This window comes from Notamacropus eugenii, chromosome 2 (assembly GCF_028372415.1).
Source record: "Notamacropus eugenii isolate mMacEug1 chromosome 2, mMacEug1.pri_v2, whole genome shotgun sequence".
Lineage (NCBI taxonomy): Eukaryota > Metazoa > Chordata > Mammalia > Diprotodontia > Macropodidae > Notamacropus > Notamacropus eugenii.
In genome coordinates this window covers 449684442-449699969 of record NC_092873.1, presented here as the reverse complement: position 1 = coordinate 449699969, position 15528 = coordinate 449684442, and positions in this window count along the sequence as shown.

Genomic DNA, 15528 nt, shown 5'->3' with positions numbered 1-15528 from the left:
CTTTTATCAGTCTCCCCTCCTCCTTCTATTATCCCCATCCATTTTTATTTCCTTATAGGGTAAGACAGATTTCTATATCCAAATGAGTGTGTATGTTATCCCCTCTTTGAGTCAATTGTGATGAGAATAAGGTTTTAGTTTTGCCAGTCCCCTTCTTCCCTCCATTATAATAGTTCTTTCATGCCTCTTTTATGTGTAATAATTCAATCTACCCCCCCTTTTCCCAGTGCAATTTTCTTTCTCACTCCTTTATTTCATTTTTGAGAGTATCATTCTATCAAAGTCACTTTGTATATATACCCTCTGTCTATACATAATCTTTCTAATTGCTCTTAAAGTAATAAAATTGTTGAGTTACAAACATTATCTTGCCACATGGAAATATAAACAGCTATCTTATTGAATTTCCTGTGTTTTCTCTTTCTTATTTCTTTTTTACCTTTTTATGTTTCCCTTGCATCTTGTATTTAGAGGTAAATTTTTTTTATTCAGCTCTGGACTTTTAATTAGAAATGCTTGAAACTCCTCTATTTCATTAAACACCCATTTTTTCTCCTGAAAGATTTTGCTGGGTAGGTGATTCTTGGTTGCAGTCCTAACTCCTTTGCCTTCTAGTATTGCAAGTCCTGTACTTCTTTAATGTGGAGGCTGCCAAATCCTGTGTAATCCTGATTGTAATTCCATGGTATCTAAATTGTTTCTTTTTGGCTGCTTACAGTATTGTCTCCTTGATCTGTAAGCTCTGGAATTTGGCTATGGTATTCCTAGGAGTTTTCATTTTGGGATCTTTTTCAGGTGGTGATTATGGATTCTTTTAATTTCTATTCTGCCCTCTGGTTCTAATATATCAGGGCAAATTTATTTGACAATATTTGAAAGATGCTGTCTAGGCTTTTTTTTAATCATGGCTTTCAGATAGTCTAATAATTCTTAAATTATCTTTCCTGGATCTATTTTGTAGGTCAGTTGTTTTTCCAGTGAGAAATTTCACATTTTCTTCTATTTTTTTAAATTTTTAAATTTTGTTTTATCATATCTTGATGTCTTATAGAGTCATTAGTTTGCAATTGTTCATTCTAATTTTTAAGGAATTATTTTCTTTGCTGAGCTTTGGTGCTTTCTTTTCCACTTGGTCAATTCTATTTTTGAGGGTGTTACTTTCCTCAGTAAATTTTTGTATATCTTTTTTATATGCTGTTGATTCCTTTTCATGACTGTCTTGCATTATTCTCATTTCTTTTCCCATTTTTTCTTCTACTTCTCTAATTTGCTTATTAAAAATCATTTTGGGATGGAGCCAAGAGGACAGAGTAGAAGCATGTACCTGCTGAAGTTCTCCCCCCAAAGCCCTTAAAATACCTGCAAAAAATTACTGTAAACAAATTCTAGAGCAGCAGAAGCTACAAAATGACAGAGTGAACAGATTTCCAGCCCAAGACAGCCTGGGAGACTGACAGGAAAGGTCTTTCACACCAAGCTTGGAGCAGAGCCTAGCTCAGCATGGGCCATGCAGGAACAGATGGGACTGGAGCAGGCTTCAGGGCATGGAATCATAGGCAGATGCTGCAATTTCCAGATTTCTCAACCCACAAATGCCAAAGACAACTTCAAAGGTCAGTGAGAAAGCTCTTTCACCTAGGTGAGAGGGAAGTGTGGTCAGGCCCCAGCCCCAGAGCAGCTGCAGCCACTGGCATAGCAGTGGCTTCATCTAGAGGTCTCAGCCTACAGGCCCTGGGGGAATTGCGTGACTGATCTGGGTCTCAGTCCTGAGTGTCAGTTCTGGGATGAGAAAGAGCATTAGCTTGGAGGAGCTGGTGGTAGAAGGAAAGAAGAGGAAGGAGAGGAAATCCTATTCACAGTTCCAGGGCATAAAAGAATGCACTGGCTGCTCAAAGACCAGAGTGCAAGCTGGGAGAGGAGTAAATAAATACCTCTCCTTTGACTATGCCACTTTGGAGGAACTGAAAACTTACAGGTCTCTAGAGATATCTTGGAGAACAGCTGCACAAAACCTCTGAAGCCTGGGATGGTATATCCTGCACTTGACAGGACTCAAAAGCCAAGTAATTGTTTGGGAAAATGCCCAAAAGGGGGAAAAATAAGACTATTGAAGGTTACTTTCTTGGTGAAAAAGTATTTTCTTCCATCCTTGTGGATGAGGAAGAGCAAAGCATACAATCAGAAGACCAAAGCATACAACTGGAGGAAGACAGTAAGGACAGGCTCCTACATCCAAAGACTCCAAAAAAATATGCAAAGGTCCCAGGCCATGGAAGAGCTAAAAAGGATTTTGAAAACCAAATAAGAGAGTTGGAGGAAAAATTGGGAAGAGAAATGAGAGCAACGCAAGAAAAGCATGAAAAATGAGTCAACAGCTTGCCAAAGGAGACTCAAAAAAAAATTGCTGAAGAAAATAACACCTTTAAAAATAGACTAACCCAAATGGCAAAAGAGGTCCAAAAAGGCAATGAGGAGAAGAATGCCTTAAAAAGAAGAATTGGCCAAATAGAAAAGGAGGTCCAAAAACTCACTGAAGAAAACAGTTCTTTAAAAATTAGAATGGAGCAGATGGAAGCTAATGATTTTATGAGAAATCAAGAAATCATAAAACAAAACTAAAAGAATGAAAAAAAATAGAAGACAAACCACTGACCTGGAAAATAGATCCAGGAGAGATAACTTAAAATCTATTGGTCTACCTGAAAACCATGATCAAAAAAAGAGCCTAGACATCATCTTTCAAGAAATTATCAAGGAAAACAGCCCTGATATTCTAGAACCAGAGGGTAAAACACAAATGGAGAGAATTTACTGATCACCACATGAAAGAAATCCCAAAATGAAAATTTCTAGGAATATTGTAGACAAATTGCAGAGTTCTTAGGTTAAGGAGAAAATATTACAAGCAGCCAGAAAGAAACAGTTCAAGTACTGTGGAAATACAATCAGGATAACACAGGATTTAACAACTTATACACTAAGAAATCAAAGAGCTTGGAATATAATATTCCAGAGGTCAAAAGAGATAGGATTAAAACCAAGAATCACCTCCCCAGCAAAACTGAGTATAATACTTCAGGGGAAAAAATGGAATTTCAATGAAATAAAGTACTTCCAAGCATTCTTGTTGAAAAGACCAGAGCTGAATAGAAAATTTGTCTTTCAAATACAAGAATAAAGAGAAACATGAAAAGGTAAACAGGAAAAAAGAAGCCATAAGGGGCTTATTAAAGTTGAATTGTTTGGATTCCTACAAAGAAAGATGATATTTGTAATTCATGAGACCTTTCCCAGTATTAGAGTAGTTAGATGGAATATATATATGTATACATACATATATGTAGGCATGTATGTGTATGTGTGTGTATATTATATATGTATAGGTATGTATATGGGCATATGTGGTTATGTATGTATATACATATATGTGTGTGTACACACAAACAGAGGGCACAGAATGAGCTGAATATGAAGGAAGAATACCTAAAAAATAAAATTTACCGTTGAGTGGAATGTACTAGGAGTAAGAGAAAGGGAGAGGTAGAATATAGCAAATCATCTCACATAAAAGAGGCAAGAAAGAACTTTTACAATGGAGGGGAAGCAGGGAAGATAAAAGGGAATAAGTAAACCTTACTCTCATGGGATTTGGCTTAAGGAGGAAATAACATACACTCAATTGGGTATGGAAGTCTATTTTACCCCTGCAGGAAGGCAGGGGGGAAGGGGATAGAAAAAGGAAGATAATAGAAGGGACAGCAAATTGGGGAAAGGGATAATCAGAAGCAAACTCTATTGTACAAGGACAGATCGAGGAAAAGAATGGAATAAATGGAGAGCAGGATAAGACAGAGGGAAATGTGGTTAGTCCTTTGCAATATAACTATTATGGAAGTGTTTCACATGGCTACACATGTGTGACCTATATGGAATTGCTTGCTTTCTCAATGAGAGTGAGTGAGGAGGGAGAAAGGGAGAGAACATGGAACTCAAAGCTTTAATAAAGAATGTTAAAAATTGTTTGTACATGCAATAGGAAAATAAGATGTACAGGCAATGGGGTATAGACGTCTGTTTTGCCCTACAGGAAAATAGAGAGGAACAGGACAGAAGAAGGGAGGGATAATAGAAAGGAGGACAGACTGGAGGAAGGGGTGGATAGGGTGCATGCTGTCCTGGCATAGGGGGTGGGGAGAGAAAGGGAAAAAATCTTGAATTCAAATTCTTGTAAAAAGAATGTTGAAAATTGAAAAATAAGTAAATCATATATTATAGAAACCAAAAATAAACAAATAAGAGTGAAGGACAAAAAAAAAATTCTTAAGCTCTTACAAGAATTTTTTTGGACATGAGATCAGATTACCTTTTTTTTTTTTTTTTTGAGGCTTCACATGTAGGCACTTTGACACTTATTCTCTTCTAAATTTATCCCTTGATCCTCCCAATTACCATAGTAACCTTCTATAGTCAAGCTCTTTTTTGTTGCTGTTCTTCAGTTATTTTTTTCTGTCATTTTTGTGACTTGGTGTTCTTATGTGAGAATTGGGCTCTGGTCCTGCACTGGACCAAACTTTTTGTGCTGAGACTCTGAATCTTACTTCTGCCTTTCGCTGGGCTGCAGGGCTTAGCGGCTTGCTTTCCCTGGAGGGTAGGCTTCCCTTATGGCTTCTCTGTTGGCCTCCCCACCACTTGTGGGGCTCAGCTACTGGCCTGCTCCAGGGGTGGGGCCTTGCTGCTGAGTTGCTGTGATAACAGAGTCTTTCTGGCGGCTGGCCCTAGAAAGCTAATTTTGCCGCTGGTTGGCCTCAGGGGTGGGGCCCCACTGCCGGGCTGCTATGGAGACAGGGTTTCTCTGCTTGGTAGGCCTCAGAGGCAGGATTTGGCCAGCCCTGGGGCAGGACTTCACCACTCCTCAGTAATAGGGTCAAGGCCTCTCTGGTGGCTTGTGCTGGGAGTGGGGTTGCTGGAGTGAGGCCTTGCTGCACTGCACAACTGCTTCCTTACCCAGGGGGTTGCAGGTTTGCAGGGGGGCTGGGTCTCCTTGGTGGATTGTCCCAGGCTTGGAGCCTTGCTGCAGGGAGGCTGGCTAGCTATTGCTGCTCTGGGACCTTACTTCCTTCCTACTCCAGTGAAACAGAACTTTCCTGCTGTGCTGGGAAACTGCTTTCTTATTCCTAGATCAATTCTGAGGTGGTTTTCTAGTTTGTTGGAAGGAAATTTGGAAGGATTGCAGAGGGCTTCTTCCTCATTCTCCCATCTTGTCACTGGAAGTCTCAGCTCTTATTGTATGATGAGGATTACTTATATAAGGATTCCCAACTAAGGAGTTGCAGAGTAAGGATCAGAACTCATCTTACGACTTGTAGTCTAATGTTCTTTCTCACTTCAACATGCTTTTTTAAAATTTCTGCACCTTCTACCCAGTGTGTAAGTTGTGTATAATAATCAGTTTCATGTGCATGTGCACATGTACACACACACACACACATCAGAATAATTTATTTATTGCCCTCCTATGCTATGTGCTATCCAGGTGCTATCTAGTTACTTAAGATGGATCCACATCCATTTACCACAAGTGGTTTACATTCCGAAAGACAACAAAGATGGCAATGGTATATTTACTAATAATTAGCATTTGTGTATCACCTTTAGATTTAAAAGTATCTTAAAAATATCATATCTCTTTAGAGCCTTACTATAACACTAAGAGGGAGACATTGTAAATATTATTATAACCCATTTTAGAAATAAGGAAAGTTTAAGTACCTTCCCCATAGTTACACAGCTAATAAATGTAGAGGTAGGAGTCAAACCTAGCTCTTCCTGACTTCATGTATGGGGCAAAAGCTCCATGCTAGTATCCTACTCTGGTGTGGAGGTAACTGTGAGTTCTAGAAGATTATGTAAATGGAGTAGACACTTTGGAAGCTTCTTCCAAGCAGGAAAAATCTCAATGTGGTCCTGGTGTCAGTCTGAGAGTACTTTCTAAGATTAGCCTAGCTAAATATAGAAGCTTTCATCAACAGTAACTGGCTGGCCCCTAAATGATAAATTGTTTATCCAGGGTAACCTGCAAATAAAAACATTAAATACCTCCATCAATGTTATGTGACTCCTTTCTGTTTCTGGTGGCAGAATGGTGGAAGAGGAAGCAGATAAGAACCAGACTTCAAAAAACATGAATATACCTGTTGTTAATCTAAATCTAAAATCTGATTCCAATGACAAATGAGTTGATATACTGGAAAATGAATCATATCAATGTTGGTATGCTTGTGAGAAGGAACAGATTGAAATCAACACACCCCAGTTAGAACTTCAAGCCTTTGAGGATCTGGCAGCAGATAAAATGAGTAAGAACAAGAGAAAGAATCAGTAGCACAAGGCAATTGACAAAAAGAGAAAGAAAAATTAGGACAGAAAAGAGAGATTAAGTAGGGCCATTGACCTTACATGATGCCAGAGCAGAAGCCTAGGGATGATAACCACCAGTTTTAACTACCTCCTCAACGTCAATGGGAAGTTTAAAGAAAAAGTCTGCTCTTTCCCCAACTTTCCCCTCCTGGTATTATGTGTTTGTTAACTGATACTGTAATATAATCTTCTCATTCTTTACTCAAAATTTTCTTGTAAATTGAATTTTGCTTCAACCACAAAGAGATTAGGGGTTAACTAGAAGTATGTATAAATGGAAATCTAAGCCTAGAGCCAAACCTCTATCTAAATGTTAGGAATTTTCCTAGCTGGGATTTGGAACAATAGTGATTGTACTCCTGACTTTTTGCTTAATATAAAACTCTCTAAAGCAATAGAGAGATGGGATCCACATGGACCTGAGGGTTAACTATATTAAACCATTAAGCCCTGAGCTTAAAATAAGGTAATTAGTATAACAAGGTATGAAATTGTTACAAATGAAGTAACAGTTAACTTTTATGTATAACTGTAAAGTTTCCAGTGTTCCATGTGTTACTACATTTAATTTTCACAACAACCCTATGAGGTAGATACTGAAATTGGAAGATATGACGGGAAATCACAGAATCATAGAATCTCCAAGTTAGGAGGAATCTCAGAAGCCATCTAATCTAATCAATACCCAACAGAGAATTCCTTCTCTAATATTTCCAAAAAGTGTCATTCAGCATCTACTTCAAGACCTCTCTATCACCTTCTGAGTATCCTATTCTACATTTTAATAACTCTAGCTATTAGGAAGGTTTTTTCTCCCTTACGTTCAGTCAGAATCTGAGACTTATCTAAGTTATGGATAAAAATGTTAAATAGCTTAGGAAAAGTCACAGATTCCTGGGACACTCCACTAAAGATCTCCATCACAGTTAACTTTGACACATTGATGATTGCTCTTTTGTTATTTAACCACTTTCAAATTCATTTAATTCTACTGCTGTCTGACTCATATTTCTCCATCTTAATCATAAGAATAGCATGAGAGACTCTGTTAAATGCTTTACTAATATCTAGGTTTTAAACTATTACTAGGTAAATCTATAGCATTGAACTTTTAGTTCTACCTAAATGGAGACTCACAGGATCTCCTAAAAGAGGAAAATAAAGAAGCCATTGCATTGATTGTATTATGTGGCCAGACATTCAGTTACATACATCATAGTGTCCACAAGGATCTAAAGCAAAAAGACCATTATGAAGATAATTGCAGCTTACATGTCAACATCTACTGTAGTCAAGCAAGTCAATATATATGCATTGGCATTCAATATTCTCCCCTGTAGATATAAATGAAAAATGTCAGAAAATTGGTTTGATTTTAAGAAATGTAAAAGATTAAAGTTTTAACATTACTAAAAAATTTTAAACCTATAGATTAATCAGTCATCAAGCACCTTTCCTCCCACACTACCCACCCTCATTGAGAAGGCAAGCAATTTTATATAGGTTGTGCATGGGTAGTCATGTTGTGAAAGACTAACTATATTTCCCTCCATCTTATCTCGCCCTCCATTTATTCTATTCTCTCCTTTGACTCTGTCCCTCCTCAAAAGTGTTTCCTTCTGATTACCCCCTCTCCTAATCTGTCCTCCCTTCTATATCCCGCCCCCCCTTCTTATCCCCTTCCCTCCTTTTCTGTAGGGTAAGATAGATTTCCATACCCAATTGAGTATGTATACTATTCTCTCCTTAAGCCAAATCTGATGAGAGTAAGATTCAATCATTGCCTCTCACCTCCCTCTTCTTCCCCTACACTGTAAAAGCTTTTTCTTGCCTCTTTTGTGTGAGACAATTTACCCCATTCTACCTCTACCTTTTTCCTTCTCCCAATACATTCCTCTCTCTCACCCTTTACTTTTATTTTTAGATATCATCCCTTCATATTCAATTCACCCTGTGCCCTCTGTCTTTCTCTGTCTCTGTGTCTCTGCCTATTTATATTTATACATATATATGTATGGATGTATGGATGTATTCCCTCCAACTACCCTAATACTGAGAAAGGACTCATGAGTTACAAATATTATCTTTCCATGTAGGAATGTAAACAGTTCAACTTTAATAAGTCCCTTATAATTTCTCTTTCCTATTTACCTTTTCATGCTCCTCTTAATTCTTGTATTTGAAAGAGCTCTGAAAGCAGCCACTGCTGCTGCTGCTGCTGCTGTCACCACCCTGGGTCTGGGACCAGACCATTATCCTCTCTCACCTAGGTCTGACAGACCTTTCCTATTGACCTTCTAAGTTGTTGTTGGCATCTGTGGGTTGAGAAGTCTGGAAACTGCCACAGCTGTTAGTGATTCAGTGCCCTGAGGTCTCCAGGTTTGCTGGAGCTCTGTGTGCACTGGACTGTGCTGTTCGCTCAGACTGGTGCAATAGACCTTTCATGTCAACCTTCCAGGTTTTCTTGGGCTGGAAATTTGTTTCACCCTGTCATTTTCTGGGTTCTACTGCTATAGAATTTGTTTAGAGTCATTTTTATGAGTATTTATTGGGATTTGGGGAAGAGCTCAAGCAAGTGTCTGCTTTTACTCCACCATCTCGGTTCTGCCCCTTCAAGTTGCTTCTTGAAGCAAGAGAGAGATCTGATGATTTGGAGGTAAGACTAAAGTGTATTCCAGGGAGAGGAAATAAGACAAAAGTACAGAGAGGAGATGGAGGCTAACATGTAAAGAACAGAGAGGAAGCCAGTTTGGCTGGATAATAGAGTATAGTAGGGGAAGAAAAATAAAATAAGTTTAGAAAGATAGGTGGGGATCAAGTTGTGAAGCCTTTAAAACATAAATATTGCATTTATTTATTTTTATTTTTATATTTTTTTATCCTAGAGGTAATAGGGAGCCAATGGAATTGATTGAGTAGAGTAGTAATCTAGTTAAATCTTCACTAAATGAAATCAGTTTGGCAATAATGTGCAGAATGAATGGAAGTGGGAAGAGACTTGAGGCAAGGGTACCAGTTAGGATACCAGCTGTTATAATAATCTAGGTGAGAAGTAGTGGCATGAGCAAAAAATGGGGGTTAAATGTAAGAGATGTCATGGTGATAGAAATGCTATTTGACATGTGATTGTGTGTGTGAGATGAATGAGAATAATGAATCAAGGATGACGTCAAGTTAGAAGTCTCTGAGACTGGAAGACTAGACAGAAGCAGGAAAGTTTGAAAGAAGGGTGAGTTTAGGGAGAGAGTTCAATTTTGACATACTGAGTTTGAGACATCTCTAGGATATCTAGTTTGAAATGATGATGCATGAGTAAAGCTCTGGAAAGAGACAGGGGCTACCTAGGGGATATATAGATTCATAAATCATCCACATCAAGATCTTAAACACATGGGAGCTGGTGAGACATCAAGAAAGCATATTCCCTTTATAGAAATTGTATTCAAATAGAAAACAGAAGTGGAAAGGAGAAGGGGTTTCCAGAAAGCTTGGTGTCAGAACCAACTAAGCTGTATCATCCCAAGAGCATTTGAAAATGAAACTAGATACAGGGGTGGGGAACCTGCAACCTCAAGGCTACATGTGCCCCTCTAGGTCCTCAGGTGTGGCCCTTTGACTGAATCTAAACTTCACAGAACAAATCCCCTTAATCAAAGGATTTGTTCTACAAAACTTGGACTCACTCAAAAGACCGTACCCAAGGACCTAGAAGGCCACATGTAACCTCAAGGCCACAGGTTCCCCTGCTCTGATAGTAGAAGAAAGCACATAGAATAACATGCAATGAATTTCCAGTGATTCTATAGGAAAAAGTATACTTCCTGAAAAGTCAAGCCAAAATTGTCAAAAACAGTGGTTATGACTAACAGCAACACATTATACCCCATCATGCACTCTACAATTGTATTGCCAAGGCAATATTCAGGGCACTGAGAGCAACTGTGAATATGCTGGCATAGTTCTGAATCACAAAGTGTAACAGACTCTCCATATAGAAGGCAGAAGAAAAACATTTATTCAGACACCAGAAAGCCAAATCCCTACACCAGAAACCCAAATCCATCGTAGTAACAAAGAAGTTAATGCACATTATCACTGCAGAGGACAAAACCATTCCCAAGCCTTCCCCTTCCCCTCTAGGGCCTTCCCACAAGCAAACAATGAAAGTAGCTGTCTGCTTGTCTGTGTTCTCTCCTCCCTCTGCTCTAACTGCTCTCACCAACTTTCCCCCAGCTCTGCTCCACCCTTTCTGTTCCACCCATTCAGCAAGCACCTCCCACCACATCTGACTTAGGCTTCCATGTGATTTAAGCAGGTCATATAGGCCTATTAATGAATGGGAAAGATCTCCCCATTTAAATTAACATTACAACAATCCAGTCCTCACTCAAAACAAAGTCAAATGCAAGTCATGTCCTTATTTCTCTGATGACACGGTCTTCTTCAACAACGAAGGACGAACACACGCACATACAACAATCCAGACAGATTATTTTACTTACTTCACTTTTCAAGGTATAACCAAAGAAAATGATAACTTGAAAACAATCACTAACTGGATTGTTATGAAAAGGTGATTAATATGATGTCAATAAACTACTAACCCATGTACCTACTTTATTTCTGAAAAGTATTTATGAAAATGATCTGTACATATGCATAGATTCTATTAAGGATATTCAATGTACCCATGAGAACAAGAAGGTTTCTGCACTAGTGCCCAGACCCAGAAAGCCCATACCATTACGGGCACTGCTGTCACTGGGCAAATCTCTCCAGCTGCCCCACTGAAGAAGACAAAAATCCAGTTATGGACAGAACTTATACTGTCCATCTCTAGCAAAGGGAGTGAGCAGTACACCACTCAAAGCAGTGCAACATTGAGAATCTGGAAGATAAATATTCATTAGTACCTATGTCAAAAGTATTCTGATCACATTCTTCCTTCTAGCTTTGAGAAGTCTCAAGAGCACATCTTCTGAAACTGTGCAGTGGGTGAAAACTCCGTTTGTATTTCCTACATGACCAAGCTTGCTGTTGAGTAGAAAATTAATTACTCATCATTTAGCAGAAGTGTGGGCCACTTCTACGAACAAAATTTCCAAAATGACATAGAGTTGTGTCAGCAAGATCCCAATATACTACTATCATTTCCCCAAATAGGATTTGCACTTTTGAATACTGTTATACTGCTGTGAAGCACTAAATAGAAAGATATTTCTTCCTGGCCCTCTTCTTTACACAGTCACAGAATCTTGAAGGAACTAGGAATGTTTTAGCTTGAAAAAGAGAAGCCTTAACAATAAAAATGAAGTATTTTTTGTCACATGGAAAAGGGATTTGATTATTATGTTTTATTTCACCAAAGAGAATTAGGATCAATGGATGCAATTTACAAGGAAGCATCTTTTAGCTCAAAATAAGGAAGAATTTACTAATAATTAGAACTGCTTAAAAATGAAATGGTTTGCTTTAAGATATAGTGAATTCTCCTTATTGTAAGAGTTGGATAGCCACTCATCAGAAATGTCTTAGAGGAGATTCTTCTTTATGTTAAGCTGGATCAGATCAATCTATCAATCAATTAATAAACATTTATTAAGTGTATACTATTGTGCCAGACACCATGCTAAGCACTGGGGATACAAAAAGAGACAAAAGACAGTCTCTGTCCTCTGGTGCTTACAATGTAATGCAGCAGACAACATGCAAAGCAAGCTATATACAGGATAAATAGGAAATAATTAACAGATGGAAGGCACTACACAATTAAGAGGGGTGGGGAAAGGCTTTCTGTGAAAGATGGGATTTTAGTTGGGATTTAAAGGAAGCCAGAGAAGGCAGGAGATAGAGTTCAGGAGACAATTTCAGGAATAGGGGACAGCCAGAGAAAATGCTAGGGGCCAAGAGGTGGAGCATCTTGTCCTGCAGTTCTATTGTACTTCTCACATCCTACACAACCTCTGAGGTCACTGCTGGCAAAATGATTTTCCTCAAGTGAAGTTCTGACTGTGTCCCTCTCTTATTCAATCAACTCTAGTGACTTCCTTAATGACAGAACAAAAATACTAACTCCTCTGTTTAACATTTAAAACCCCATCTGCCTTTTCAGTCTCATTTTACATTACTGTATTTTTTTCTCCCCCACCTCCTCCCTGCACTCACTGTGACCCAATCAGACTGACTTTTTGTTTATTTGTTCCTTTGATCCTCCATCTCCAATCTTCATGGCTTGGCGCTGGCATCCTTGGAATGTACTCTACCCTCTTCTCCACCTCATAGAATTCTTCTCTTTCATCCAGAAGTAGCCCAAGGACCACCTTCTACATGAATTCTTTCTGATCTACCAAATTGCTAGAACCTTCCTTCTTCAAATACCTTATATTTAATTCTTTGTTTTTATTCTTTACTATATTCATTCTGTATACAAACATGTACATATGTATATATGTGTGTGTATAAATACATATATACACACATACATATATGTATATGTATGTATGTATGTATACTTGTGTTCACTCGCCCGGGCTGGCACATGGTAAGTTTTTAATAAATATTTATTTGTTGATTGATGAAGTATCAATCAGTGTATATTCATTAGGTACCTACTATGTGCCAGGTACTGTGCTAAGTACTGGGAATACAAAAAAGGGGCAAAAGACAGTTCCTACCTTTAAGAAGCTCACCTTCTAACGTGATAAGGGAGCATCACTAAAATGAATAAATGAATAAATAAGCAAATAAATGAGTAAGTAGATGGACAGATAAGAAATAGAATCACTTTTTAGCTTAAACCAGAAAATATATGTCAAAAAAGGGAGAAGACAGCATTTCTCAGTATTCACTTTGCTTCAGTTTTTTTTTTGACCAGGACATTGATCTTTGAACTAGAAAAGACAGAACAAAAATGGCTAATTTGAGAGGGATAATGAGATGACCTTTGGTGTTTCTTCCAGTTCTAGATCCCTGATCCTAAGATAAATAGAGAGATAGAAAAAGCATCTAGCTGCCTTACATGATTCAAGTCAACAAACTTAGACAATAATAATACAATACTATACACAACGATGGCTGGTTGATGCTGACATAAAACTTTTAAGGTTTATAAAACATTTTATATATACTATCTCATTTGAATCTCACAATAATCTTGTGATGTAGGTGCTATTATTATCCCTACTTAACAGATGGGGAGACTGAAGGTGAGAGTCAGTCATCAAACATTTGTTAAGTAGCTACTATGTACCTAAGAGTGGAGGATATAGAAGAGAAAAGTGACAGCTTCTGTCCACAAGGGGCTCACAATCTAAGGAGGGAGACAACAAACATGTACAAACCATTTATATAGAGGATAAATAGGAAGCAATTAAGAGAAAGAAGGCACTAGAATTAAGAAAGCTTGGGAAATACTTCCTATAGAAAATGGGATTTTAGTCGTAACTTAAAGGAAAGCAGAGAAAGTGAAGCTGAGGAGAAAGAGAATTCCAGACATGGGGGACAGCTAGAAAAAATGCCTAGAACCTAGAGGAGTTTCTTGTTTGTAGAATGAGGCCAGTGTCACTGGATCAAAGAGTAAATGATGGAAAGTAAGTTGTAAGAAGACTAGAAAGGTAGGAAGGGGTTAGGTTAGGAAAGGCTTTGAATGCTAGAGGACTTTGTATTTGATGTTGGAGGTAATAGGGAGCTACTGGAGTTTATTGAATGAGAGGGTGACACGCTCAGACCTATACTTTAGGAAAATCACTTTGATGGCTGAATGGAGGATGCACTGTAGTGGAAAGAGACTTGAGGCATGCATATCCATGTTATTGCAGCCATTCAGGTAGGAGGTGATGAGAGTCCTCATCACAGTGGTAGCAGTGTCAGAGGAGAGAAGGGGGGACCTATTTGAGAGATGTTGGAAAGATGAAATCAACAGGCCTTGGCAATAGTTTGGATATGGGGGCAGGAGCGGGGTGAGAGATAGTGGAATTGAGAATGACACCTAGGTTGTGAGCCCAGAGAATAGGAGCATTGTGGGAGGATATTAAGTAACTTGCCTAGTACAAGAATATATGATTGGGAATAATATTACAGATGAACGTAAAGATGCAGTGACACCTATATAATGTTTAAAAGACTCCAAAAGAAGGCCTGTTGCACACTGAATAGATCCTCTGTGAAGGATTTATGGTGGATACGGCCAAGAATTACATAGGATTAGAAGATGTGAATGGGCTAGCCTTTGTATCTCTAAAGAGAGTGGTCAAATCAATGAGATAAAAATCACTGAAGTATTCAGATGTCCCTGGACACATCCATACAATCTGGGACACCTGAAGAAAGGACTGGGTTACTTTTGAAAACTGAAGAATGTTTTTAATGATCCCAAGATTCTTGCTGATATGAAAACCCATCTTTTTGATATCACTATTTTTTCAGTGATGCTACTTGGCTAGATATCAATACCATAGTGTCAGGAGAATTCCAGAATCACAGCTTTAGAGTTGGGAGGAAACTTAGAAATCATCTTATCCAATCCTCTCATTTTACAGATGAGAAAAGAGATCCAGAGTGATGAAGCAATTTTCTCAAAGTCATATAGGCATTAAGTAACAGAGCTGAGATTTGAACCCACGTTCTCTGACTCAACTCTTTTAACTGTCCCATACAAGTGATACAAAGTGCAATGGAAAAAACATATGGTGAATATATATAGATAGTATATTTACCAATGATAACATGCCAATGAGAAGTGGTTCAAGAGGAAACGTACGACTACGAAATGCACTCCTTTAAATCACCTTGTATGTTCTTTAATCTGTCCATGTTATATTCCCTTTGGGTAAAATGTAAGTATCTTGAAAACAAAAAATGTCTTTATTCCATCTCGCTTGGTCCATGTACATGTAGCTTCTGTAATAAATGTTTGTTGAATTGAATTGATTTGTACAGGAGATGCAGTGACAGTGAACATAAATGATGAACAGAGCCTGAGTGCTAAAGTAACAATAATTGCTAGAATGTATATAGTTTGCAAAGTACTTTATAAATATTACCTCATGTTATCCTCACAACCACTATGAGAGGTGTTAATTATTGTCCCCATTTTACAGTTGAGGAAACTGA